Raw genomic sequence first — 27778 nt, forward strand, 5'->3', positions numbered from 1 at the left:
ATTAACTCTTGCAGAATTAAGCAGTTCTTGGACAAATGATACACCAAATGTACATTTTGGGAACAGGAGTGGAGAAATGTGGCAGGGCCTATCTTTATTAGCATCATAACAGCCGATAGTAGGCTATTTCAACCACATAAAATATGCATAGTTTTCACAGCTTTTAATTCCCTTAAAACTGGTCAAACTGATCTCATTTGGAAATTTTGCATGAAAGATCTTTCCCGTTTTTTTTTTGTTGAGCTATGGCATGTTCTCCCCGGTCCCTAAACGTCTTTGCTGCTCAAGAGAAGCAGAGATGAAAGAGAACTTTACCAATATCACTTAGATTAAAGCATTCTATCGATGTTTGCCATATTTTCTGGTGAGCAAGGGTTTAGGCTATTTAGTATTCTAGGGCAACAAGTAATGACAGAAGAGCTGAATGTATCTAATTATAGACAAGTTGCCTAACATAGCCTACCAACATTTCGTAAATTGTAAGCAGGAACATAGGCCTATCTAAATAAGGCTTTAAAAAAATCCTGGACCCCATGTCAAAATAATTTTCTGTCATCTCTGACTGTACAGCACATTTTATATATTTGCATGTTAGGGTCGGGTGCAGGTCTCAGATTTTCACTTAATCACATATAGTCGGCCCGTTGTGGATGGGTTATGAACAACTGACCCGCACATCACTAACACGCATACACACACTGATAACCATACTTTTAAATTGGGTCAGCCTACTGTCTGATATGGTGTCCTAAAAAAAAAACTCACCATTCATTTCACCTCCACAATATTATAATTTTTGTAATTAGAGACGCTTGATTCACAGAGATATGTGTAGAAATGTGTCAGGGACTGTTGTACTTGGTTGTGACTGTGAGGTGTGCTCTGTGTAAGAAAGACAGTGATTTCTTTTTTTATAAACGCCTGCTCAGAAGTAATAGGCATTATCCTGTCTTAAAGCCACAAGTGAAAACTATTTGAGGACACTAAGTCAAATAAGTGAATATATAAATTGAATACACCAACAGATGACTTCTATTTATATACAACGCCAAGAAACTTGTATGCCTGCTATTTTGTTTTGCTTAGGAACATCCACAGACAGGATCATATATTTTTTTATTGGGATTTTGCTGACACCTAGTGGTTGATTTTGCATATTGCTTTGCAGCGACTGAACTGCGAAGTGAAGTGATTGGTTGAAGACCTCCACGCTGATTTGCTAGAAACCGTTTTTTCCCCAATCCCGATTTGACCATTTTACTCGTGGTTCCTCGTATGCCGGCGACGGGAAGTTGTGATTCTTTACATGGGTTGGTGTTTTGCACTAGTTTGGCCAAATAAAGATTAAATACATTGTATTTACTTCGCAGAGGAACGTTTCAGCCTCTTTCTGTCCCAGAGTAACACATCACGGACTCTACAGGCTGGAGAGCAAGAGCTACTCTGAAAGGCAAAGTGGTCTGTTTCAGGGACTAAGACCTCCAACAGAAAATCAGACCTGTTGCTGAAGAAGTACAGTTCACCTACATACCAGGTGAAGATGAGATAGCTACGTAATTTATCCTGCTACTGTTGCATTATTGCTACTGGTGTTGCATACAAGTGAATCGATTCATGCAAGTACACAAGTTCAAAGTGTGTGTGTGTGTGTGTGTGTGTGTGTGAGTGAGTGAGTGAGTGTGAGTGTGTACAAAATGTGTAGTCAACTTGCTGATGAATGTCTGTCGGGATAAGAGCGTCTGCTAAATGACTAAAATGTAAATGTAAATTTTCTGTCTCTTCAGTTGATGCAGAGATTGTATCAACTGATGCTAGCAACAAAGCCCCACCAAATGGGGCTGGTCGTGGGCATAACGTTCATCAAGATATGCTTATATCCCCTACCCTTCTCCTAGTGAATGCATTTGGACACATATCCTACACATACACATATCCTCCATGGGGCGTGTTCATTAGGCCACTGAAAAAAACATGACCCTGATCACTTATCTCTCTCTCTTTGGTAGATGAAAGTGTATTCATCCATCACTGTATCCATAACACTTGTCTTCACTCCTTTCCCCCCCTGGACTCTGGTGACAAAGCCACCCTGTTCCTCAACATCTACTGTGACTACGAGCCAGGGTCAGAGTTCAACCTGGAGTTCATTGCACGTGAGTCATCTGTCACCTGCTGCAGCTGAATCACATAGAAGTTAACACACAATTCCCTTCTGGTATTCACATAGTTGTACAGGGTTGTGTTAATTAAAAACACTGTAGTAAAGTGTTTCAAAACGTTATACGACAGAAAACAAAAAAGAGAGTTTCTTATTGGACAGTTCAGATAGTACCTCCTCATTTCACTCTGTTATGTTAGTTTTCTTCTGTTTCGTGCCTAGTGAACATGAACCTGATTTTAGCCAATTGCTTTGTCTTCTTCTTAGAGAGCTGCCTGAACCTGGAGCTGCAGTTCACCCCCTTCCAGCTTTACCACACAGAGTAAGTACTGTACACACTACAGTGGGCCCTTATCTAACTGGCCTATACAACTTTACAGGTTAAACATAAACATAGTTCATACTTCTTTGACTCCTTTCAAGGCCTACCACACATTTTAGGTGCACAATGCATGCATGAACGACCCAATGTATGAGTTTAGATGATACAATTTAATGTATAAAAAAGCCTGGCATGACGATATCATGTTTATCACTTCTTTACATTGTTAATGACATGAATAACAACAGCATATCACTGTTCCAGAATGCAGTGTGGCGATGGATGCAGTGAGACAGTGTTTCTGCTCAGTGGTCATGACCAGAGGATTCATCTTTACAAGGAGGTAAGCCTGTGTGTGTGTACACTGAGTTTTGTAATGTTTGGTGTGGGAGACTAGTAAACATCTCTTCTCTCCAATAGAACTCTTCCCTTCACCAGTTTGAAGAGCAGCCAGTGGAGAGACTCATCCCTGAGCTGAAAGACCTGCCCAGCAAGTTAGTTTGTGTTCCCTCTGTCTGATGTTCCCTCCAAGTTGTGTGTGTGTGTGTAATCACTATTCCCTCTCTCTGCAGTGTGTTGTTGCTGGATGTGCTGAGTATCGAGGCGGTGGTCGTCTCTCAGCGTTTGGCTGTCAGAACGGCTGCGTAGGTCTGGCTCTGGTGAACCAGATTGGACCTGGTGAGGATGGCCTATACACAACATACAAACTACCCCATCTTAGATTGCGCCCCAACTAGTACTTTATTCCCTATTTAGTGCTTTACTTTTGACCAGGGTCCATAGGGCTTTGGTTAAAAGTAGTGCACTATATAGGGTATAGGGTGCCATTTGCGAACTAACCTGACAGTGGCCACCGTGCTCACTCTCTCTTACTATGACTATACATAGCCAACAAAGTAACAAAGGGGGTACTTTGAGTGAACTATCCCTTTAACCAAAAAAAGCAAGGCTGGATGTTTAGCTACATCACTTTGGAATGCATTGAATTCCTGTGTTTTCGTTTTTTAAATTGCGTCCGCGCGGATTAGAGGTTGTGTAGAGTTGGCGAGTGCAGCAGGTCATTCCCATCTCCACCGCGCTGCTCATCCCTCTGCATTCCAGGGCAGAGCTGGCGGACCCCGACAGGGTCGGAGAGGGGGAGTGTACGGTATGTATGAGCAGCACCACTATGACCTTTGACCTCTGGATATGGTTGCGCCAAAATGGCAAGGAATATTTGGGACACAACCTATGATTTGCGGATGCATTTCCTTCCAAAACTCTGGACGTGTTTGAGAGTGTCACTTCTTCTGCTCAGTCGCTGATCACTGACTGACTGAGCAGATCGACTGATATACAAGTAATAACGAGTAGTTATTTAGGATGCAATGCGATTTGTAGATCCCTGTTTCTGCACAGTCCGACTGCAATCGATCTCAAACACGCACTTGGTTAACTCCCCCGTCTGACATTATTAGATGGCAGGAGAGAGCATTTGTTCAGAACCTCTCCCTAGCCTACCATTGGGCTAGGTGGAGCAATTGGTATATTGCACATTACATTTACATTACTTAGCAGACGCTCTTATCCAGAGCGACTTACAAATTGGTGCATTCACCTTATGATAGCCAATGGGACAACCACTTTACAATTTATTTTTTTGAGTATATTTTTTATTTTCATTTGTTTTATATATATATATATATACAGTGGGGAGAACAAGTATTTGATACACTGCCGATTTTGCAGGTTTTCCTACTTACAAAGCATGTAGAGGTCTGTTATTTTTATCATAGGTACACTTCAACTGTGAGAGACGGAATCTAAAACAAAAATCCAGAAAATCACATTGTATGATTATTAAGTAATTAATTTGCATTTTATTGCATGACATAAGTATTTGATCACCTACCAACCAGTAAGAAGTTCGGCTCTCACAGACCTGTTAGTTTTTCTTTAAGAAGCCCTCCTGTTCTCCACTTATTACCTGTATTAACTGCACCTGTTTGAACTCGTTACCTGTATAAAAGACACCTGACCACACACTCAATCAAACAGACTCCAACCTCTCCACAATGGCCAAGACCAGAGAGCTGTGTAAGGACATCAGGGATAAAATTGTAGACCTGCACAAGGCTGGGATGGGCTACAGGACAATAGGCAAGCAGCTTGGTGAGAAGGCAACAACTGTTGGCGCAATTATTAGAAAATGGAAGAAGTTCAAGATGACAGTCAATCACCCTCGGTCTGGGGCTCAATGCAAGATCTCACCTTGTGGGGCATTGTTGTGTCAATTCCTGACTACAAGCTATACCGAGCACTCAAGCCTAAATCCACCCAGGGTGCTCAAAGCACTCCCAACCTGCAGGGGGCAACCATGCAACCGGAGCTGTTGAAACCAACCACCAGGAAGTGCTCTGGGGACCATATTAACCTGCGCACCCACAAGCAGTGCGTGTGCATGGCATCGAAATGGTTGGTAAAAGCTTACTTGGCTCTCACTCATTCCTGAGAAGAGATACCAATGACCACAGCTCCTGATCATCCAAAGACGCAACTGGTAGGACAGAATGTGTTGTGAATTCATGCTTCTATATGCCCTTTTGTTTGGTTGTAACATACAATACAATTATTAATTAAATTAAATAGTGAAGACTTCATTATGTGAACGTAGAACTTGACAGTAACGTTACTATAATCATGTGTATTGTTAAATGTTTAATTATGATATTGATATTTAATTATTAACTTGCAATGATCCTAGGTTAATCTAAATGATGAAATGATTGTTTGGTTAGGTTTGAGGATTCAGTAACATTAGTTTATGCTTATTTTTGAGAAAGTGGAATTGAGAGTTATTTGTAACTAATCCATGGTTTTTTGTTTGTGTGGTTTGAAGGTTATCAACCTATTCTGTTCCATCTTTATGACAATAAAAAATCATAAAGTGAACAGTTTTGAGTTGTCCTTTGCGTTCATCAAGGATAAAGCCGTTTTCAAGTTTGGGCAGAGCTGTGGTCAGCCAGAAATCACGCAGAACTTGACAGTTGATAACCAGCGCGGCAGTGAAGACGAGGATCAAAGGGCTGAAGTCAAGCTGTCGACGCAAAGGAAGAATTGCCTGTGAAACTCTACACCATGGCCAAGGAAACTTTTGGGAAAACAGTCAAGCAACTGAAGCAAGAGCGGACCTTAGCCAAATCTGCTTTCACCAGACAAGCGAACTACCTGAGTAAAGCTGCAGCTGGTATGATTAAGCATGAACTACAAGAGGAGTTCAGCAAGCTCAGTTCCCTGGCTAGAAGTGTCGGTGATTCAAATGATGACTACGCGGCTGGCCTACTGGCTGAAGCGGGAACTAAGGGAGATGAAGAGGTCAAGCTCGACAAGGACCAGCATGCTGATCTTGAAAGGACGATTGAAGAGTGCGACATGAAATTGGAGGAAATCCGAGAGGCAGTCCAATTCAACCTCTGGCCAAGATACGGTAAAGAGGAGGTAGACTTTGCAATCCAAGAAGCGGAGAAAGCCTGTGACAGAGCCAAAGAAACCCCCGTCACTGCTATTAACAGGGACGGCTATGAACTACAGCTGGAAAGAGCGAGGAAGCTAATCCATGATGCAAGTGAAAGCCTGAAAGACTGGGAAAAATGGGTCCCACACGATGAGACTGCAGATCTGAAAGGCAGAGTAAAAGATCTGAGAATATTCGGCAGTAACCTCGAGGCCAAAAGAACAGAATTCCTCATCGCACAGAGAATTGCAGAAGAGGACAGAAGACCTACAGAGCTTCAACCAAGAGCAGTCCCACAACCAGTGGTGAGAATAAAACCAACCAGTCTACCTAAATTCACTGGGCTTAGGAGGAATTTCCACAGATGGAGGAAAGACTGGGAGAGCCTGCAAAAGCAGGGAGAGCCGACTGGTTCAGTGGAGGTGAAGAAGTTTCAACTTCTTGACAGTGTGGACGAGAGAATATGTAGAGACCTGCGCCTGTCATCATATAACAGTGCTGAAGACATGTTTAGAGTACTCCAAAACCGGTATGGAAACAAGCCAACAATTGCTTTGGAGATAATTGAGGACCTGGAGAGGATCCCTCCTTTAAAGTCACACCAACCAAGGAAGGTTATTGACCTGATTCAAGCTGTGGAAAAGGCCCTGAATGACCTCACGGAGCTCGAAAGCAGTGGAGCCATAAAGAATCCCCTTGTCATCAGATCCATAGAGAGCAAGCTGCCGGATAACATGAAGAGGGACTGGCTGACATTCATGGTCAACCCAAGAAATGGAGTCACACCGGACAATCACTTCGACAGCCTTCTAAGATTTTTAAAGACACAAGAGGACATACTGGAGAAACTAGACCAGTTGGGTGTAAGTGAAAACCCTGAAAAGAAAGCTACGTACCCGGAGAAGCGGTATGCTTCCACAAGGTCCACGAGAAAGGGAGGATGCGTTGTGTGTGGAGATGAAAAGCACCGTGAGAAGATTTTCTTTTGTAAGCAGTTCAAAGAACTAAAGCCTAGTGAGAAGCTGAATGCTGTCGAAAGACTGGGAGCATGCAGAAGATGCCTCAGATGTCATGGAGAGGATGAGGAATGTACGGACACTTACCTTTGCAGAAACAGAGACTGCAAAAGAGGAAGCTCCTCGGATCACCATTTCTTTCTCTGCCTTAAAGGAGGGGCTAAGAGGAAAGAATACGTGAAAGTGGAAAAACCCAGCACCAGGAGGCAAACATTCACAGAGGAGCAAGAGAGATTAATACGTGAGCTCACCCCGGACGTGGCAGAAAAATTCAGGAATGCTTTCACCAACATGGCAAAATCACACTGCACTGGAGGAAGCCTTCCTGGGGTAATGGACTCAAGCACACGTGAATGACCAGTTATTCTTATGCTTCTCGAAGTAACTACTAACGCAGGGCAGAAAATTGGAACTCTCATTGACTTAGCATCAGACACCAACTACATCACTCACACAGCCGCCAGGAGACTGAAGCTTCGAAGTGAAAGGATCACACTAGTCGTCCATGGAGTTGGAGGCATGGCCATGAAGGTGAAGACCAAAAGATACTTACTCAAGGTGAGAGTCAAGACACCAAGAGGCACGGAGAAAGCTCATGAGCTGATCTGTTATGGGTTGGATGAGATTGCAAAAGTTCACAGAGCAATCAAAGCACAACACCTCAAGAAGTTCTTCCCCGATACCAACCTGGAAGACCTTCACAGACCAGAACATGTTGAGCTTCTCATAAGCCACCGGGAAGGAAGACTTGCTCCACAGAGAGTAAAGGTAGTAGGAGATCTTGTCCTGTGGGAGAGCCCTTTAGGAAAGACCGTTGGAGGAGCACATCCAGACCTCTGTGAAGTAGTGGACATGGCCCTGCACAATTCTGAAACTCATTTTGCACGATCTATGAGAATCACAGCAGTAAAGTATCAAGAAATTGCTGAGATGCAAGAATCTAGAGCTGAAACTAAAACCACTGTTATTGGCAAAGAGTTCTTGGACTGGTGGAAGTGGGACAGCATTGGTGCGGCCTGTGAACCCATGTGTGGAGGATGTCGTTGTGGTAACTGTCAACCAGGCGGCAAAGACATGACTCTTAGTGAAGAAAGAGAGCTTGAGATAATCAGGCAAGGTCTCAGTTACGTGGAGTCAGATGTGCATAGTCAGGAGCCTCACTGGGACACAAAATACCCTTGGATTGAAGATCCAAGTTCCCTGCCCAACAACAGAAGCGCAGTGGAAGCCACGTTTCTGAGGACGGAGAAACAACTCAAGAGAGAACCAGATTGGCGTGCAGCATACACAACTCAAGTTCATGAGATGGTGGAAAGGAAGGCAGCAAAGAAACTCACTAGAAAGACCATTGCCGACTGGAAAGGTCCAGTATGGTACGTCAGTCACTTGATAGCACCAAACCCACACTCTATAACTACACCTGTCCGACTGGTATGGAACAGCAGCCAGAGGTTTAGAGGAAGCAGCATGAATGACCTTCTTCTGAAAGGGCCTGAAGTACTTAATCCTATTCGAGCGGTACTGCTAAGGTTCAGGAGAGGAATCCATGCTGCTCTCGGCGACATCAAAAAGATGTACAATTCTGTGTGGCTCGAAGACCTGGAGATGCACCTCCATAGATTCCTCTGGAGAGACGGTGATGATGGGGACATTGAGGAATATGCCATCACCAGGGTCAACATGGGCGATCGACCAGCAGGGTGTATCGCACAACTAGCCATGAGAGAAACAGCGAAGTTGCCCATGTTCACACATCTGAAAGAGGAACGGAGGGTCCTTGAAGAGGATTCCTACGTAGATGACATCCTGACATCCCATAATGACCTGGAAAAGCTAGACGGAACCACCAAAAGAGTCGAAGAAATCCTAAAGGCAGGTGGATTCTTCCTCAAGCCGTGGGTCCGATCAGGCCAAAGTGGGAGGCAAACATCTACATCAGAACATCCAACATCATCAGATGAAGTCTTCATCCTCCCCAACCAAGTGAGAGAAGGAGACAACAGAGACCTTGGAGTTGGTTATTTAGTCGAATCAGACAAACTGTACCTCATGACCTCGATAAACTTCTCAAAGAGACAAAAGAAGATGAGGATCAGTCAAGATCTCGTTGGAGAGGAAGTGAGAATGAAAACTCCAAACCCACTGACCAGAAGGCAACTGCTTAGCCAAGTAGCTAGTTTGTATGACCCAATAGGCCTTGCAACACCTGCCAAACAGAAAGGAGCCATTTTAGTCAGAAAAGCATTCCAAGAAACTGGAGGCAAAGCTCTAACAAGAGACACATGGGACACACCTCTGTCTGAGAAACTTAGAGGAGAAGCAATCCGCCTGTTTGAGGAATACAGACACCTCAACCAAATTACCTTCCATAGAAGCCTGACTCCAGTCAAAAGGATTGGAGAACCCTGGGGAATAACATTCTCAGATGGGAGCGACCAGAGTTATGGAGCAGTGGCATACTTCAGGTGGGAGACCGAGCAAGGCATCCTGGTCCGACTTGTTGAGTCCAAAGCCAAGCTTACACCACTTGACCAAAAGGGAGAACCAGTGAAGGATGAAGTCTGTGGTGCTGTGTTCGCTGCAAGACTCAGGAAATACATTGAAAAGCACAGTCGGATGCAAGTAGGACGTTGGATCCATCTGTTAGATAGTCAAACTGTGCTGGGTGCAATCCAAAGGGACAGTTATGGGTACCAGACCTTTTTTGCAAACAGAGTAGGAGAGATCCAGAAGTCCACATCAGTTGAGGACTGGAGATGGATTCCAGGTGAGCAAAACATTGCTGACCTCATGACAAGAGGAGCAACCCCAGAGGACCTCAAAGAGAACTCTGTGTGGCAGAACGGCCCAGAGTTTCTGAAACGACCTGTAGAGGATTGGCCGACAAAGTCAGCCAAAGAAGTCGCTGCAGATGCCAAAGAAGGCATAAACAAGCTCCAAAGGAAATGTTTTACAGCAGCACTGACCCGAGCGCAGGTGGGGAAAAAAATCCAACATGCTCCACGTATACCAATATCTCCAACCTCTGACAAAGGTAAAGACCTGCAAAGCAGCCCTAATGGAAGAGGGCACCAAATCCAAGTCCAAAGACCACCTTCTGGTTATTCAGTGGGGAATATCCTTAACATCAGCAAGTTCAGCAGTTTAACCAGGTTGACAAGAGTCATTGCCTGGGTGTGGAGAGCTGCCACAAGGTGGAAAGAAATGCTAGCCAAGACCACCACCACAAGCAAGCCAAAGAAAAAGGAAATTCCTTCAGCTCTTGAGATCAGGTCCAGAATCAAGAAAGCTACACTTACCATCATGGAGTGTGAAGATGCACTCAGGGATCTCTTCCTTGCAGCCCAAAAGGATGTAACCTGGCCAGACACCACACTCAGCAGGCTTGCTGTGGTCAAAGAGGAAAACACTGGACTCTTGCTCTGTGGAGGAAGATTCCAAATCTTTAATGAAGAAAAAACTGCAGTACCAATCTTGCCCTGCACGTCATGGGTATCCTCCCTTCTAGCTCAAGAAGCCCACAAGACAAATCATGAAGACATCGCAGGCACACTCCTCCGGATGAGAAGGAAAGCGTGGGTGGTAAGAGGCCGGAAACTAGCTCAAAAGATCGTGGATAACTGTGTGACATGCAGGAAACTTAAGGCCCGGAGATGCCAACAGATCATGAGTGACCTTCCATCGGAGAGAATAACACCAGCCAATCCCTTTGAGTACACCACAGTGGACTTATTTGGACCTTATGAAGTGAAGGATGAGGTGAGAAAGAAGGTTAAACTTAAGGTGTGGGGAATTGTCTTTTGCTGCATGGTGTCAAGAGCTATGCACACAGACCTTGTCAGCGACCAGTCAGCTGAAGGCTTCCTGTTAGCCTACCAAAGATTTACGGCACTGAGAGGGCATCCAAGGAAATTGTGGTCGGATCCTGGAAAAAACTTTGTCGGAGCCAGACCTGCCCTCAAAGAACTCTACATGTTTCTGGACCGGCTGGAGAAGTCGAAGCTTGAAAACGACGTTTCCAAGCATGGCACAGAATGGAGCTGGAGGATCCATCCAGCAGACTCACCTCACAGAAACGGAGCTGCTGAAGCCGCTGTCCGAACTGTGAAGCGGGCTTTACACAATCTGGGAGGTAATGGAGTCCTCACATGGGGTGAATTTCAGACTTTCCTTTATATGGCTTCCAACCTTGCCAATGAGCGGCCTATTGATGCCAGGACTCAGAGCAGAGAGGACTGTGTAGAATACATTAGCCCAAATTCACTTCTACTCGGACGAACCGGACCCAGAGGAGATCCAGGGACCTTTGACTTTGAAGGTTACTCCTACAAGAGATTAAGAACCATCCAAACAGAAGTTGACCGATTCTGGAGGAAATGGAGTCAGTTAGCCGGACCAAACCTGTTTGTCCGGACCAAGTGGCACACCGCTCACAGGAATGTGGCAATTGGAGATGTCGTCTGGCTGGCCGACCAGAACGCCTTGAGAGGTCAGTACAGGCTTGCCAGAGTTATTGACGTTAACACTGACAAGAAGGGAATTGTGAGGGATGTATATCTCCGATCCTTCCCCAGCTACCCAGTCGCAACTGTGAAGCCCACTAAAAAGATGGAAAAACATTCAATCAAGATACCAGCAACAGTTCTTCACAGGGATGTCAGACGGATAGTTGTCTTGCTTCCAGTTGAAGAGCAGCAGCAACAGGATCAAAAATAGAGTAACTGAATCCAACACATCACAGTTCTGTGTGACCTCCTTGGGTTGAAGAACCAGGAGGTCAAGTGGGAGGTGTTGTGTCAATTCCTGACTACAAGCTATACCGAGCACTCAAGCCTAAATCCACCCAGGGTGCTCAAAGCACTCCCAACCTGCAGGGGGCAACCATGCAACCGGAGCTGTTGAAACCAACCACCAGGAAGTGCTCTGGGGACCATATTAACCTGCGCACCCACAAGCAGTGCGTGTGCATGGCATCGAAATGGTTGGTAAAAGCTTACTTGGCTCTCACTCATTCCTGAGAAGAGATACCAATGACCACAGCTCCTGATCATCCAAAGACGCAACTGGTAGGACAGAATGTGTTGTGAATTCATGCTTCTATATGCCCTTTTGTTTGGTTGTAACATACAATACAATTATTAATTAAATTAAATAGTGAAGACTTCATTATGTGAACGTAGAACTTGACAGTAACGTTACTATAATCATGTGTATTGTTAAATGTTTAATTATGATATTGATATTTAATTATTAACTTGCAATGATCCTAGGTTAATCTAAATGATGAAATGATTGTTTGGTTAGGTTTGAGGATTCAGTAACATTAGTTTATGCTTATTTTTGAGAAAGTGGAATTGAGAGTTATTTGTAACTAATCCATGGTTTTTTGTTTGTGTGGTTTGAAGGTTATCAACCTATTCTGTTCCATCTTTATGACAATAAAAAATCATAAAGTGAACAGTTTTGAGTTGTCCTTTGCGTTCATCAAGGATAAAGCCGTTTTCAAGTTTGGGCAGAGCTGTGGTCAGCCAGAAATCACGCAGAACTTGACAGTTGATAACCAGCGCGGCAGTGAAGACGAGGATCAAAGGGCTGAAGTCAAGCTGTCGACGCAAAGGAAGAATTGCCTGTGAAACTCTACACCATGGCCAAGGAAACTTTTGGGAAAACAGTCAAGCAACTGAAGCAAGAGCGGACCTTAGCCAAATCTGCTTTCACCAGACAAGCGAACTACCTGAGTAAAGCTGCAGCTGGTATGATTAAGCATGAACTACAAGAGGAGTTCAGCAAGCTCAGTTCCCTGGCTAGAAGTGTCGGTGATTCAAATGATGACTACGCGGCTGGCCTACTGGCTGAAGCGGGAACTAAGGGAGATGAAGAGGTCAAGCTCGACAAGGACCAGCATGCTGATCTTGAAAGGACGATTGAAGAGTGCGACATGAAATTGGAGGAAATCCGAGAGGCAGTCCAATTCAACCTCTGGCCAAGATACGGTAAAGAGGAGGTAGACTTTGCAATCCAAGAAGCGGAGAAAGCCTGTGACAGAGCCAAAGAAACCCCCGTCACTGCTATTAACAGGGACGGCTATGAACTACAGCTGGAAAGAGCGAGGAAGCTAATCCATGATGCAAGTGAAAGCCTGAAAGACTGGGAAAAATGGGTCCCACACGATGAGACTGCAGATCTGAAAGGCAGAGTAAAAGATCTGAGAATATTCGGCAGTAACCTCGAGGCCAAAAGAACAGAATTCCTCATCGCACAGAGAATTGCAGAAGAGGACAGAAGACCTACAGAGCTTCAACCAAGAGCAGTCCCACAACCAGTGGTGAGAATAAAACCAACCAGTCTACCTAAATTCACTGGGCTTAGGAGGAATTTCCACAGATGGAGGAAAGACTGGGAGAGCCTGCAAAAGCAGGGAGAGCCGACTGGTTCAGTGGAGGTGAAGAAGTTTCAACTTCTTGACAGTGTGGACGAGAGAATATGTAGAGACCTGCGCCTGTCATCATATAACAGTGCTGAAGACATGTTTAGAGTACTCCAAAACCGGTATGGAAACAAGCCAACAATTGCTTTGGAGATAATTGAGGACCTGGAGAGGATCCCTCCTTTAAAGTCACACCAACCAAGGAAGGTTATTGACCTGATTCAAGCTGTGGAAAAGGCCCTGAATGACCTCACGGAGCTCGAAAGCAGTGGAGCCATAAAGAATCCCCTTGTCATCAGATCCATAGAGAGCAAGCTGCCGGATAACATGAAGAGGGACTGGCTGACATTCATGGTCAACCCAAGAAATGGAGTCACACCGGACAATCACTTCGACAGCCTTCTAAGATTTTTAAAGACACAAGAGGACATACTGGAGAAACTAGACCAGTTGGGTGTAAGTGAAAACCCTGAAAAGAAAGCTACGTACCCGGAGAAGCGGTATGCTTCCACAAGGTCCACGAGAAAGGGAGGATGCGTTGTGTGTGGAGATGAAAAGCACCGTGAGAAGATTTTCTTTTGTAAGCAGTTCAAAGAACTAAAGCCTAGTGAGAAGCTGAATGCTGTCGAAAGACTGGGAGCATGCAGAAGATGCCTCAGATGTCATGGAGAGGATGAGGAATGTACGGACACTTACCTTTGCAGAAACAGAGACTGCAAAAGAGGAAGCTCCTCGGATCACCATTTCTTTCTCTGCCTTAAAGGAGGGGCTAAGAGGAAAGAATACGTGAAAGTGGAAAAACCCAGCACCAGGAGGCAAACATTCACAGAGGAGCAAGAGAGATTAATACGTGAGCTCACCCCGGACGTGGCAGAAAAATTCAGGAATGCTTTCACCAACATGGCAAAATCACACTGCACTGGAGGAAGCCTTCCTGGGGTAATGGACTCAAGCACACGTGAATTACCAGTTATTCTTATGCTTCTCGAAGTAACTACTAACGCAGGGCAGAAAATTGGAACTCTCATTGACTTAGCATCAGACACCAACTACATCACTCACACAGCCGCCAGGAGACTGAAGCTTCGAAGTGAAAGGATCACACTAGTCGTCCATGGAGTTGGAGGCATGGCCATGAAGGTGAAGACCAAAAGATACTTACTCAAGGTGAGAGTCAAGACACCAAGAGGCACGGAGAAAGCTCATGAGCTGATCTGTTATGGGTTGGATGAGATTGCAAAAGTTCACAGAGCAATCAAAGCACAACACCTCAAGAAGTTCTTCCCCGATACCAACCTGGAAGACCTTCACAGACCAGAACATGTTGAGCTTCTCATAAGCCACCGGGAAGGAAGACTTGCTCCACAGAGAGTAAAGGTAGTAGGAGATCTTGTCCTGTGGGAGAGCCCTTTAGGAAAGACCGTTGGAGGAGCACATCCAGACCTCTGTGAAGTAGTGGACATGGCCCTGCACAATTCTGAAACTCATTTTGCACGATCTATGAGAATCACAGCAGTAAAGTATCAAGAAATTGCTGAGATGCAAGAATCTAGAGCTGAAACTAAAACCACTGTTATTGGCAAAGAGTTCTTGGACTGGTGGAAGTGGGACAGCATTGGTGCGGCCTGTGAACCCATGTGTGGAGGATGTCGTTGTGGTAACTGTCAACCAGGCGGCAAAGACATGACTCTTAGTGAAGAAAGAGAGCTTGAGATAATCAGGCAAGGTCTCAGTTACGTGGAGTCAGATGTGCATAGTCAGGAGCCTCACTGGGACACAAAATACCCTTGGATTGAAGATCCAAGTTCCCTGCCCAACAACAGAAGCGCAGTGGAAGCCACGTTTCTGAGGACGGAGAAACAACTCAAGAGAGAACCAGATTGGCGTGCAGCATACACAACTCAAGTTCATGAGATGGTGGAAAGGAAGGCAGCAAAGAAACTCACTAGAAAGACCATTGCCGACTGGAAAGGTCCAGTATGGTACGTCAGTCACTTGATAGCACCAAACCCACACTCTATAACTACACCTGTCCGACTGGTATGGAACAGCAGCCAGAGGTTTAGAGGAAGCAGCATGAATGACCTTCTTCTGAAAGGGCCTGATGTACTTAATCCTATTCGAGCGGTACTGCTAAGGTTCAGGAGAGGAATCCATGCTGCTCTCGGCGACATCAAAAAGATGTACAATTCTGTGTGGCTCGAAGACCTGGAGATGCACCTCCATAGATTCCTCTGGAGAGACGGTGATGATGGGGACATTGAGGAATATGCCATCACCAGGGTCAACATGGGCGATCGACCAGCAGGGTGTATCGCACAACTAGCCATGAGAGAAACAGCGAAGTTGCCCATGTTCACACATCTGAAAGAGGAACGGAGGGTCCTTGAAGAGGATTCCTACGTAGATGACATCCTGACATCCCATAATGACCTGGAAAAGCTAGACGGAACCACCAAAAGAGTCGAAGAAATCCTAAAGGCAGGTGGATTCTTCCTCAAGCCGTGGGTCCGATCAGGCCAAAGTGGGAGGCAAACATCTACATCAGAACATCCAACATCATCAGATGAAGTCTTCATCCTCCCCAACCAAGTGAGAGAAGGAGACAACAGAGACCTTGGAGTTGGTTATTTAGTCGAATCAGACAAACTGTACCTCATGACCTCGATAAACTTCTCAAAGAGACAAAAGAAGATGAGGATCAGTCAAGATCTCGTTGGAGAGGAAGTGAGAATGAAAACTCCAAACCCACTGACCAGAAGGCAACTGCTTAGCCAAGTAGCTAGTTTGTATGACCCAATAGGCCTTGCAACACCTGCCAAACAGAAAGGAGCCATTTTAGTCAGAAAAGCATTCCAAGAAACTGGAGGCAAAGCTCTAACAAGAGACACATGGGACACACCTCTGTCTGAGAAACTTAGAGGAGAAGCAATCCGCCTGTTTGAGGAATACAGACACCTCAACCAAATTACCTTCCATAGAAGCCTGACTCCAGTCAAAAGGATTGGAGAACCCTGGGGAATAACATTCTCAGATGGGAGCGACCAGAGTTATGGAGCAGTGGCATACTTCAGGTGGGAGACCGAGCAAGGCATCCTGGTCCGACTTGTTGAGTCCAAAGCCAAGCTTACACCACTTGACCAAAAGGGAGAACCAGTGAAGGCTGAAGTCTGTGGTGCTGTGTTCGCTGCAAGACTCAGGAAATACATTGAAAAGCACAGTCGGATGCAAGTAGGACGTTGGATCCATCTGTTAGATAGTCAAACTGTGCTGGGTGCAATCCAAAGGGACAGTTATGGGTACCAGACCTTTTTTGCAAACAGAGTAGGAGAGATCCAGAAGTCCACATCAGTTGAGGACTGGAGATGGATTCCAGGTGAGCAAAACATTGCTGACCTCATGACAAGAGGAGCAACCCCAGAGGACCTCAAAGAGAACTCTGTGTGGCAGAACGGCCCAGAGTTTCTGAAACGACCTGTAGAGGATTGGCCGACAAAGTCAGCCAAAGAAGTCGCTGCAGATGCCAAAGAAGGCATAAACAAGCTCCAAAGGAAATGTTTTACAGCAGCACTGACCCGAGCGCAGGTGGGGAAAAAAATCCAACATGCTCCACGTATACCAATATCTCCAACCTCTGACAAAGGTAAAGACCTGCAAAGCAGCCCTAATGGAAGAGGGCACCAAATCCAAGTCCAAAGACCACCTTCTGGTTATTCAGTGGGGAATATCCTTAACATCAGCAAGTTCAGCAGTTTAACCAGGTTGACAAGAGTCATTGCCTGGGTGTGGAGAGCTGCCACAAGGTGGAAAGAAATGCTAGCCAAGACCACCACCACAAGCAAGCCAAAGAAAAAGGAAATTCCTTCAGCTCTTGAGATCAGGTCCAGAATCAAGAAAGCTACACTTACCATCATGGAGTGTGAAGATGCACTCAGGGATCTCTTCCTTGCAGCCCAAAAGGATGTAACCTGGCCAGACACCACACTCAGCAGGCTTGCTGTGGTCAAAGAGGAAAACACTGGACTCTTGCTCTGTGGAGGAAGATTCCAAATCTTTAATGAAGAAAAAACTGCAGTACCAATCTTGCCCTGCACGTCATGGGTATCCTCCCTTCTAGCTCAAGAAGCCCACAAGACAAATCATGAAGACATCGCAGGCACACTCCTCCGGATGAGAAGGAAAGCGTGGGTGGTAAGAGGCCGGAAACTAGCTCAAAAGATCGTGGATAACTGTGTGACATGCAGGAAACTTAAGGCCCGGAGATGCCAACAGATCATGAGTGACCTTCCATCGGAGAGAATAACACCAGCCAATCCCTTTGAGTACACCACAGTGGACTTATTTGGACCTTATGAAGTGAAGGATGAGGTGAGAAAGAAGGTTAAACTTAAGGTGTGGGGAATTGTCTTTTGCTGCATGGTGTCAAGAGCTATGCACACAGACCTTGTCAGCGACCAGTCAGCTGAAGGCTTCCTGTTAGCCTACCAAAGATTTACGGCACTGAGAGGGCATCCAAGGAAATTGTGGTCGGATCCTGGAAAAAACTTTGTCGGAGCCAGACCTGCCCTCAAAGAACTCTACATGTTTCTGGACCGGCTGGAGAAGTCGAAGCTTGAAAACGACGTTTCCAAGCATGGCACAGAATGGAGCTGGAGGATCCATCCAGCAGACTCACCTCACAGAAACGGAGCTGCTGAAGCCGCTGTCCGAACTGTGAAGCGGGCTTTACACAATCTGGGAGGTAATGGAGTCCTCACATGGGGTGAATTTCAGACTTTCCTTTATATGGCTTCCAACCTTGCCAATGAGCGGCCTATTGATGCCAGGACTCAGAGCAGAGAGGACTGTGTAGAATACATTAGCCCAAATTCACTTCTACTCGGACGAACCGGACCCAGAGGAGATCCAGGGACCTTTGACTTTGAAGGTTACTCCTACAAGAGATTAAGAACCATCCAAACAGAAGTTGACCGATTCTGGAGGAAATGGAGTCAGTTAGCCGGACCAAACCTGTTTGTCCGGACCAAGTGGCACACCGCTCACAGGAATGTGGCAATTGGAGATGTCGTCTGGCTGGCCGACCAGAACGCCTTGAGAGGTCAGTACAGGCTTGCCAGAGTTATTGACGTTAACACTGACAAGAAGGGAATTGTGAGGGATGTATATCTCCGATCCTTCCCCAGCTACCCAGTCGCAACTGTGAAGCCCACTAAAAAGATGGAAAAACATTCAATCAAGATACCAGCAACAGTTCTTCACAGGGATGTCAGACGGATAGTTGTCTTGCTTCCAGTTGAAGAGCAGCAGCAACAGGATCAAAAATAGAGTAACTGAATCCAACACATCACAGTTCTGTGTGACCTCCTTGGGTTGAAGAACCAGGAGGTCAAGTGGGAGGTGTTGTGTCAATTCCTGACTACAAGCTATACCGAGCACTCAAGCCTAAATCCACCCAGGGTGCTCAAAGCACTCCCAACCTGCAGGGGGCAACCATGCAACCGGAGCTGTTGAAACCAACCACCAGGAAGTGCTCTGGGGACCATATTAACCTGCGCACCCACAAGCAGTGCGTGTGCATGGCATCGAAATGGTTGGTAAAAGCTTACTTGGCTCTCACTCATTCCTGAGAAGAGATACCAATGACCACAGCTCCTGATCATCCAAAGACGCAACTGGTAGGACAGAATGTGTTGTGAATTCATGCTTCTATATGCCCTTTTGTTTGGTTGTAACATACAATACAATTATTAATTAAATTAAATAGTGAAGACTTCATTATGTGAACGTAGAACTTGACAGTAACGTTACTATAATCATGTGTATTGTTAAATGTTTAATTATGATATTGATATTTAATTATTAACTTGCAATGATCCTAGGTTAATCTAAATGATGAAATGATTGTTTGGTTAGGTTTGAGGATTCAGTAACATTAGTTTATGCTTATTTTTGAGAAAGTGGAATTGAGAGTTATTTGTAACTAATCCATGGTTTTTTGTTTGTGTGGTTTGAAGGTTATCAACCTATTCTGTTCCATCTTTATGACAATAAAAAATCATAAAGTGAACAGTTTTGAGTTGTCCTTTGCGTTCATCAAGGATAAAGCCGTTTTCAAGTTTGGGCAGAGCTGTGGTCAGCCAGAAATCACGCAGAACTTGACAATGATCATGAGGAAGGTGAGGGATCAGCCCAGAACTACACGGCAGGACCTGGTCAATGACCTGAAGAGAGCTGGGACCACAGTCTCAAAGAAAACCATTAGTAACACACTACGCCGTCATGGATTAAAATCCTGCAGCGCACGCAAGGTCCCCCTGCTCAAGCCAGCGCATGTCCAGGCCCGTCTGAAGTTTGCCAATGACCATCTGGATGATCCAGAGGAGGAATGGGAGAAGGTCATGTGGTCTGATGAGACAAAAATAAAGCTTTTTGGTCTAAACTCCACTCGCCGTGTTTGGAGGAAGAAGAAGGATGAGTACAACCCCAAGAACACCATCCCAACTGTGAAGCATGGAGGTGGAAACATCATTCTTTTGGGATGCTTTTCTGCAAAGGGGACAGGACGACTGCACCGTATTGAGGGGAGGATGGATGGGGCCATGTATCGCGAGATCTTGGCCAACAACCTCCTTCCCTCAGTAAGAGCATTGAAGATGGGTCGTGGCTGGGTCTTCCAGCATGACAACGACCCAAAACACACAGCCAGGGCAACTAAGGAGAAGAAGCATCTCAAGGTCCTGGAGTGGCCTAGCCAGTCTCCAGACCTGAACCTAATAGAAAATCTTTGGAGGGAGCTGAAAGTCCGTATTGCCCAGCGACAGCCCCGAAACCTGAAGGATCTGGAGAAGGTCTGTATGGAGGAGTGGGCCAAAATCCCTGCTGCAGTGTGTGCAAACCTGGTCAAGACCTACAGGAAACGTATGATCTCTGTAATTGCAAACAAAGGTTTCTGTACCAAATTTTAAGTTCTGCTTTTCTGATGTATCAAATACTTATGTCATGCAATAAAATGCAAATTAATTACTTAAAAATCACACAATGTGATTTTCTGGATTTTTGTTTTAGATTCCGTCTCTCACAGTTGAAGTGTACCTATGATCAAAATTACAGACCTTTACATGCTTTGTAAGTAGGAAAACCTGCAAAATCGGCAGTGTATCAAATACTTGTTCTCCCCACTGTATATATATATATATATTATTTTATATATATATATATATTTTTTGTGGGGGTGGGGTAGAAGGATTACTTTTATACAATCCCAGGTATTCCTTAAAGAGGTAGGGTTTCAAGTGTCTCCGGAAGGTGGTCAGTGACTCCGCTGTCCTGGCGTCGTGAGGGAGCTTGTTCCACCATTGGGGTGCCAGAGCAGCGAACAGTTTTGACTGGGCTGAGCGGGAACTGTGCTTCTGCAGAGGTAGGGGGACCAGCAGGCCAGAGGTGGAAGAACGCAATGCCCTCATTTGGGTGTAGGGACTGATCAGAGCCTGAAGGTAAGGAGGTGCCGTTCCCCTCACAGCTCCGTAGGCAAGCACCATGGTCTTGTAGCAGATGCGAGCTTCAACTGGAAGCCAGTGTAGTGTACGGAGGAGCGGGGTGACGTGAGGGAACTTGGGAAGGTTGAACACCAGACGGGCTGCAGCGTTCTGGATGAGTAGGGGTTTAATGGCACAGGCAGGGAGCCCAGCCAACAGCGAGTTGCAGTAATCCAGACGGGAGATGACAAGTGCCTGGATTAGGACCTGTGCCGCTTCCTGTGTAAGGTAGGGTCGTACTCTGCGAATGTTGTAGAGCATAAACCTACAGGATCGGGTCACCGCTTTGATGTTAGCGGAGAACGACAGGGTGTTGTACAGGGTCACGCCAAGGTTCTTTGCACTCTGGGAGGAGGACACAACGGAGTTGTCAACCGTGATGGCAAGATCATGGAGCGGGCAGTCCTTCCCCGGGAGGAAGAGCAGCTCCGTCTTGCCGAGGTTCAGCTTGAGGTGGTGATCCGACATCCACACTGATATGTCTGCCAGACATGCAGAGATGCGATTCGCCACCTGGTTATCAGAAGGGGGAAAGGAGAAGATGAATTGTGTGTCGTCTGCGTAGCAATGATAGGAGAGACCATGTGAGGATATGACAGAGCCATAGAGTGTATAGAGAGAATAGAAGAGGGCCTAGAACTGAGCCCTGGGGGACACCAGTGGTGAGAGCACGTGGTGCGGAGACAGATTCTCGCCACGCCACCTGGTAGGAGCGACCTGTCAGGTAGGACGCAATCCAAGAGTGAGCCGCGCCGGAGATGCCCAACTCGGAGAGGGTGGAGAGGAGGATCTGATGGTTCACAGTATCAAAGGCAGCGGATAGGTCTAGAAGGATGAGAGCAGAGGAGAGAGAGTTAGCTTTAGCAGTGCGGAGAGCCTCCGTGACACAGAGAAGAGCAGTCTCAGTTGAATGACCAGTCTTGATCAAGAAGGTAATTCTGAGAGAGATAGCAGGAGAGTTGGCTATAGACGGCATGCTCAAGAGTTTTGGAGAGAAAAGAAAGAAGATTCTAGGCAGATGGGCATGGGGGAGTGTTTGGTTACACTGACCATCATTGTAGAACTGTGAAAAAGCATAAAAAAGTAAATGTAATCATAGGATTAATTGAGAACAGCGACATAAAAAACACTTTTTTCAGACATTGAGGTCGTTGGTTACAACCTCCTGGTGACCAGCACTATAGAGATGGCTGTTGTTTACAGGTTAGTATCACAGGCCTATTAGATACTAAGAATACATGAATATAGAACACAAACCATTTGCGAGAGGTACTAACTAACAGAACATTACCTCAGAAATCGAATTAAATGAAAGTCGCACACCCATATCTTATTGCGGTGGTAGAATGCCAGTCATTTGTTGAATAAAGCTTTTTCATACTCTGTGGTGGTCAGTAAGGATATTCTATTTTGTTCTGGTCAGTGTTTTGTGTTCTCTAGGGGGTCCAGGCACTTTCTAGTCTACGGTCACTGTGTGGTCAGTTTGGTTTCTATGGTCAGAATGGTCAGTACATTGTGTTCTCAGGGATGTCCAGGAGTGGTCTATTCTTTGATGGTAATTACCTTTCAGAGTGTGGCTTTAAACTTTCTCAATCAAATAACGATGAACTGATGTGCTGAGGGTCTCCTATGCCTCTCTCCAATGAAGGAGCTGCTTTGCTACAAGGTCCAGCAACCAATGAGAGGGACAGGAGGACTGTTACAACCGCAGTGGAGGCGGAGCTTCAAGAGCCCATTGCTGTCCGTCATCTACTTGGACTTGACTGGAGATGGGCTGAGAGAGCTGGCGATTCTAACACTCAAGAGGCTGCACATACTACAGGTGCATTATCATAGAGGGTCATAGCACAAAGTGTAGGCCTATAATACTAGTGTCATTTTACAAGAGCATAATATACAAATGTTATTACAGAAACATACTGTATGTATCATCTCTTTTCTCTTTCTCTTTCCATTCCTCCATCAGTTCCCCTCTCGTCCTCTCTCCAGGTCCATCAGCGACTGGCAGACAGGGTGTCAAAGCTGACCACTGGCTCGGAAGTTCAGCCAATCACGGAATGGGACACTGAAGAGAGGGAGGCTGTAACCAATGAGTCCCCCGTCAAACTGAGAACCAACCACCTGTTTTTTTGTTACCTGTTCCAATAATGACAGTTTTCCATAAAGTATCTATAGAGGGGGGGGCTGCCTTAATGGACATCCACGGCGCCCGGGGAGCAGTTGTTGGGGGTTCGAACAGCAGATTTTTCCACCTTGCTGGCTCTGGGATTCAAACCAGCGACCTTTCGGTTACTGATCCAACGCTCTTAACCGCTTGACTACCTGTTGCCCCCTCTAAAAAACGGGTGATATATCATGAAATTATTCCAAAATGAATAAAATTCTGTATTGACTTATTAAACCTATCTAGTTACATTATTTCAAAACTTAATGCAAATTCACACCTGTCATTTGGTATATGAAAGTTGGTGTAAAAGGTATGAAGAAAATTAGCTTCATAGTGGTTTGGTCCATTTTTGGGGTGAACCAAAGATTGTCTATTATATTGACAAGATAGTCAATTGACCGCTCTAACAACGGAAATACATGTCCTCAAAGATGGAAGGCAGGCGAGATCAGGTGGGACCATTCTAGCCAATGAGAGGGCAGATATGTGTGTGAACCTGCTGGTCATCTATGAACGTTTGAACATCTTAAAGAACAATCTGGCCTTAATGGCCATGTATTATCTCCAGCCGGCACAGCCAGAAGAGGACTAGCCACCCCTCAGAGCCTGGTTCCTCTCTAGGTTTCTTCTTAGGTTCCTGCCTTTCTAGGAAGTTTTTCCTAGCCACTGTGCTTCTACATCTGCATTGCTTGCTGTTTGGGGTTTTAGGCTGGGTTTCTGTATAGCACTTTGTGACATCTGCTGACGTAAAAAGGGCTGTATAAATGAATTTCATTGATTGATTGAACAACAGGTCATAGAGATAAATAGAGGACTCTCTGTGTATCTGTACCATTATAGCTTCTGTGACAGTACGGGCAGCGCCATTGAGGCTATATCCATTTTAAAGTATTCCATTTTCTTCTTCTTCATTGGCTGATTGCGCCCAACTCATAGGAATCCCCACCCAGTTGACTACTTTAAAATTATGGAAGCCCTCAATGGCGATAGATGTGTTAATGGTATGCAGACCGTGGGGGATAGAAGAAGGAGACCGGATTGCCGCACATTCAACAAATCTAATCTAACAAAGTGATATTGGTCAAATCCGTCATGATTGATGTATTGTAACAGGCCCACAATGTGGTTACTAAAGTCAGATTTGGATATATATTTGGCTGTTTTCACTGCATAACATTTAGAAGTAGTCGCTTTTCAGGTTTAGAAGCAGTGACTGCTAAATGCTAACTCCCGTTCTTATAAGCTGGTAACATAGCTAGCATAGAGAAATCGGTGGTGGTAGTCAAAGTCGTTTTTAACTAATGTAGTTGATTGGTGGCGATGACATGAACATGTATTGGGGTTGACATCCATACAAGCGCTATAATCTGATGGGTAATACACATATAAACATTAGCCTAAATGGAGGCAAATTTGTCTGGGGGTCAATAAGGAGATTCGGGATCTTTCCCCCACGGCATTTCCATTGTTTTGGTCGAGTTCCATTGACCTCTTTACCGCATCTATACTCCGAGTCGATATTCACGTCATAAGAAGGAATTCCCCTCGACCATGCCCACAAATTGGGGAAAACAAACGTTCTTTCCCATTGACCCCCATTGTAAAAGAGACAACTTCTAGGTTGATTTTTAGCTATACCGAAATAACAAAACATGCCGAAAAACTGCTGTGTTGTTGTTGTTCAATGTACATGTAACCACGTCAAAAGTCCCAACCTACGGTTTGCAATGCTCCCACCTAGGGAAATAGAGCCTGGGAGAAGAGCCCTGTGGCCTCAGGCTATTCTGCTTGGGAGAGTGGGAAATGTGTGGACCTGGTGTCAAAGTAGGCTACATGTAGCAATGTGTGTGGAAAACATTTCATCACAGGAAGACATTTAAATTGTTTAGTATAGTCAGTTTGTAACTCCACTCACTACTTGTAGCGGTATAGTCCCTTTGTTTGTGTTCTTGGTCTTGTTCCGGTCAGTAGCTTGCTAGCACCGTCCATCATGAAAAGGGGCATGAGGGAAGCCCTACAATATTTAGTTTTTCTAAGTAGTGGGAACACTCTGGAGCAGGCAATGTTGAAAAGTAATCTTTAGACATGTTATGCTTTACTTAAATGTAGTTTTGTTATTGATGAAAATGGCCGGTTGTGACACAGCCTGGGATCGAACGCAAGTCTGTAGTGATGCAGTGCCTCAGACTCCTGTGCCCCTCGGGAGGCCAGATGTCTCAAGTTTTGAGGGAGCGTGCAATTGGCATGCTGACTGCAGGAATGTCCACCAGAGCTGTTGCAAGAGAATTGAATGTTCATTTCTCTACCATAACCCACCTCCAACATCGTTTTAGAGAATTTCCAACAGGCCTCACAACCACAGACCATGTGTAACCACGCCAGCTCAGGACCTCCACATCTGGCTTCTTCACCTGCGGGATCGTTTCAGACCAGCCACCCCGACAGCTGATGAAAGTATTTCAGCTCATGAAAGTACAGCTGAGTATTTCTGTCTGTAATAAATCCCTTTTGTGGGGAAAAACTCATTCTGATTGGCTAGGCCTGGCTCCCCAGAGGGTGGGCCTTTTTCCCAAATGGGTGGGCCTATGCCCTTCCAGGCCCACCCATGGCTGCACCCCTGCCCAGTCATGTGAAATCCATAGATTAGGGCCTAATACATTTATTTCAATTGACTGATTTCCTTATATGAACTGTAACTCAGTAAACTTGTTGAAATTGTTGCATGTTGCATTTATACTTTTGTTTAGTATATATATAATACAGACTGGGACTATGTCCATGTTAAAATCAGGCCTCCAGTGTCCGGTCTGGGCGGAGTAAAACCTCTCGCTTACATACAATTGTTTCAACTTATTTCTATTGTAGGTAAACAATCCAAGCAGGGCATCTCTCCATAATAGTGTAAAATCTTCATAGATGTATTCAATTATAAATCTACTGATGTCTGGCCACATATCCTTACATGAATACAATGCCAAAAAAGATGCAGCACCATTTCTGGGTGGTCATTACAAAAGGTACACTTTGAATTAATGTTTTTCTAAAAGTTTTTCATATAGTGGTTGGCAGGATAATATTTATGAATAATTTAAAAAGAAACTTCCTTAATTTTGTAATAAGTAGGTATGTGTGTGGCAACATCCAAACTTTTTTCCAACAGATATTATCAATAAAACCATTCCAATAAGGCATGACATAAGGTATAAATACAACATCCTGCTGAAACATATAGCTCTATTGTTGTTGAATGGACCAAAAGAAAAACATATCTTTCCTGCTGATGAGTCAACAGGGTTAATCGTAGGTATGTTCTGAGGGTCAGGTCTAAAGCAACACCTGAGGGAATGTAATCTAAAACAATTACAACATCTTTAGGTGTTACAGGGATCTTGTAAATGAAAATAATTACGTATAATTACGTGAAAGACCCTCTGCATTTACAAGTTGGCTCACCAATAGGATATTATTTCGGAACCAATATTCTAAAAACATTTTTTTATACAATATGTCCCGATTATTCCATATATAATATCTGTGGAGAAAAACTATGCTTATAAATTAAGGACCCGTCACACCCTGGCTCTGGGGACTCTATATGTTGAGCCAGGGTGTGTAGATTCTATGTGTTTGAGTTCTGTGTTGTATATTCTATGTGTTCTAGTTCTATGTTGGCCAGTGTGGTTCTCAATCAGAGGCAACGAGTGTCAGCTGTGGCTGGTTGTCTCTGATTGGGAACCACATTTAAACAGTCTGTTTCCCTTAGTGTTTGTGGGATCTTGTTTCCGTTTGGTTGTTTCTGTGTTAACCGTAGGACTGCACGTTTCGTTTATTGTTTTGTTGTTATATTATCACTTAAGATAATAAAGTTAAGTATGTTCGCAACTAACGCTGCGCATTGGTCTACTCTCTACGACGATCGTGACAGAAGATCCCACCATACCAGGACCAAGCAGCGTGTCCAGGAGCAGGCAGCCTGGACGTGGGAGCAAATATTGGACGGGCAGGGGTCCTGGACCTGGGAGGAAATCCAGGCCGGGATGGACCGCCGTCCATTGAGTGAGACGGTAGAGGCGCGACGGAGAGAGGAGCAACGGCGTCAACAGTGTCGTCGTCGGACGGACGAGAGGCAACCCAAAATTTTTTTTAGGGGGGGGCATACGGCATGGGCGACGGGGCAGCAGGAGGCAGCTACAGGGCGTAGTAGGAGGTTAGGTGAGGAGGCCACCAGGTTAAGGGGGCTATTGGCGCAGAGGGAGCAGGAGTTAGTGGTGCAGAGGGTGGAGCTATTGGAGGCGATAAGGGAGAAGGTGAGAATTGAGGCACGGCGAGAGGAACTCGGTAGGCAGCTGAGGGAGCGGAGGGTTATGACGAAACCCAGTCCCGCTCCTCACACCAAGCAAGTGGTGTGCGTCACCAGTCCGGTCCGGCCCGTTCCTTCTCCCCGCACTAAGTGGATGGTGCGCGTCGCCAGCCCGGCCCGGCCTGTTCCTGTTCCTCGCACCAAGCCTAAGGTGTGCGTCGCCAGCCCGGCCCGGCCTGTTCCTGCTCCTCGCACCAAGCCTAAGGTGTGCGTCGCCAGCCTGGCCCGGCCTGTTCCTGCTCCTCGCACCAAGCCTACGGTGTGCGTCGCCAGCCCGGCCCGGCCTGTTCCTGCTCCTCG

At 45.5% G+C, this 27778-nt stretch overlaps 1 pseudogene across 1 annotated transcript; it reads left to right on the forward strand.

The window, feature by feature from the left end:
• Positions 1-837: 837 nt before the first annotated feature.
• On the forward strand, positions 838-22977 carry LOC311135851 (KICSTOR complex protein kaptin-like; annotated as a pseudogene). Its single transcript has 13 exons — positions 838-931; positions 1371-1534; positions 1785-1865; positions 2069-2153; positions 2426-2480; positions 2745-2823; positions 2901-2974; positions 3053-3158; positions 3509-3622; positions 22091-22154; positions 22392-22446; positions 22600-22773; positions 22918-22977. The product of its transcript is annotated as a KICSTOR complex protein kaptin-like (transcript).
• Positions 22978-27778: the final 4801 nt, after the last annotated feature.

This window comes from Coregonus lavaretus, assembly GCF_964263955.1.
Source record: "Coregonus lavaretus genome assembly, chromosome: 10".
Lineage (NCBI taxonomy): Eukaryota > Metazoa > Chordata > Actinopteri > Salmoniformes > Salmonidae > Coregonus > Coregonus lavaretus.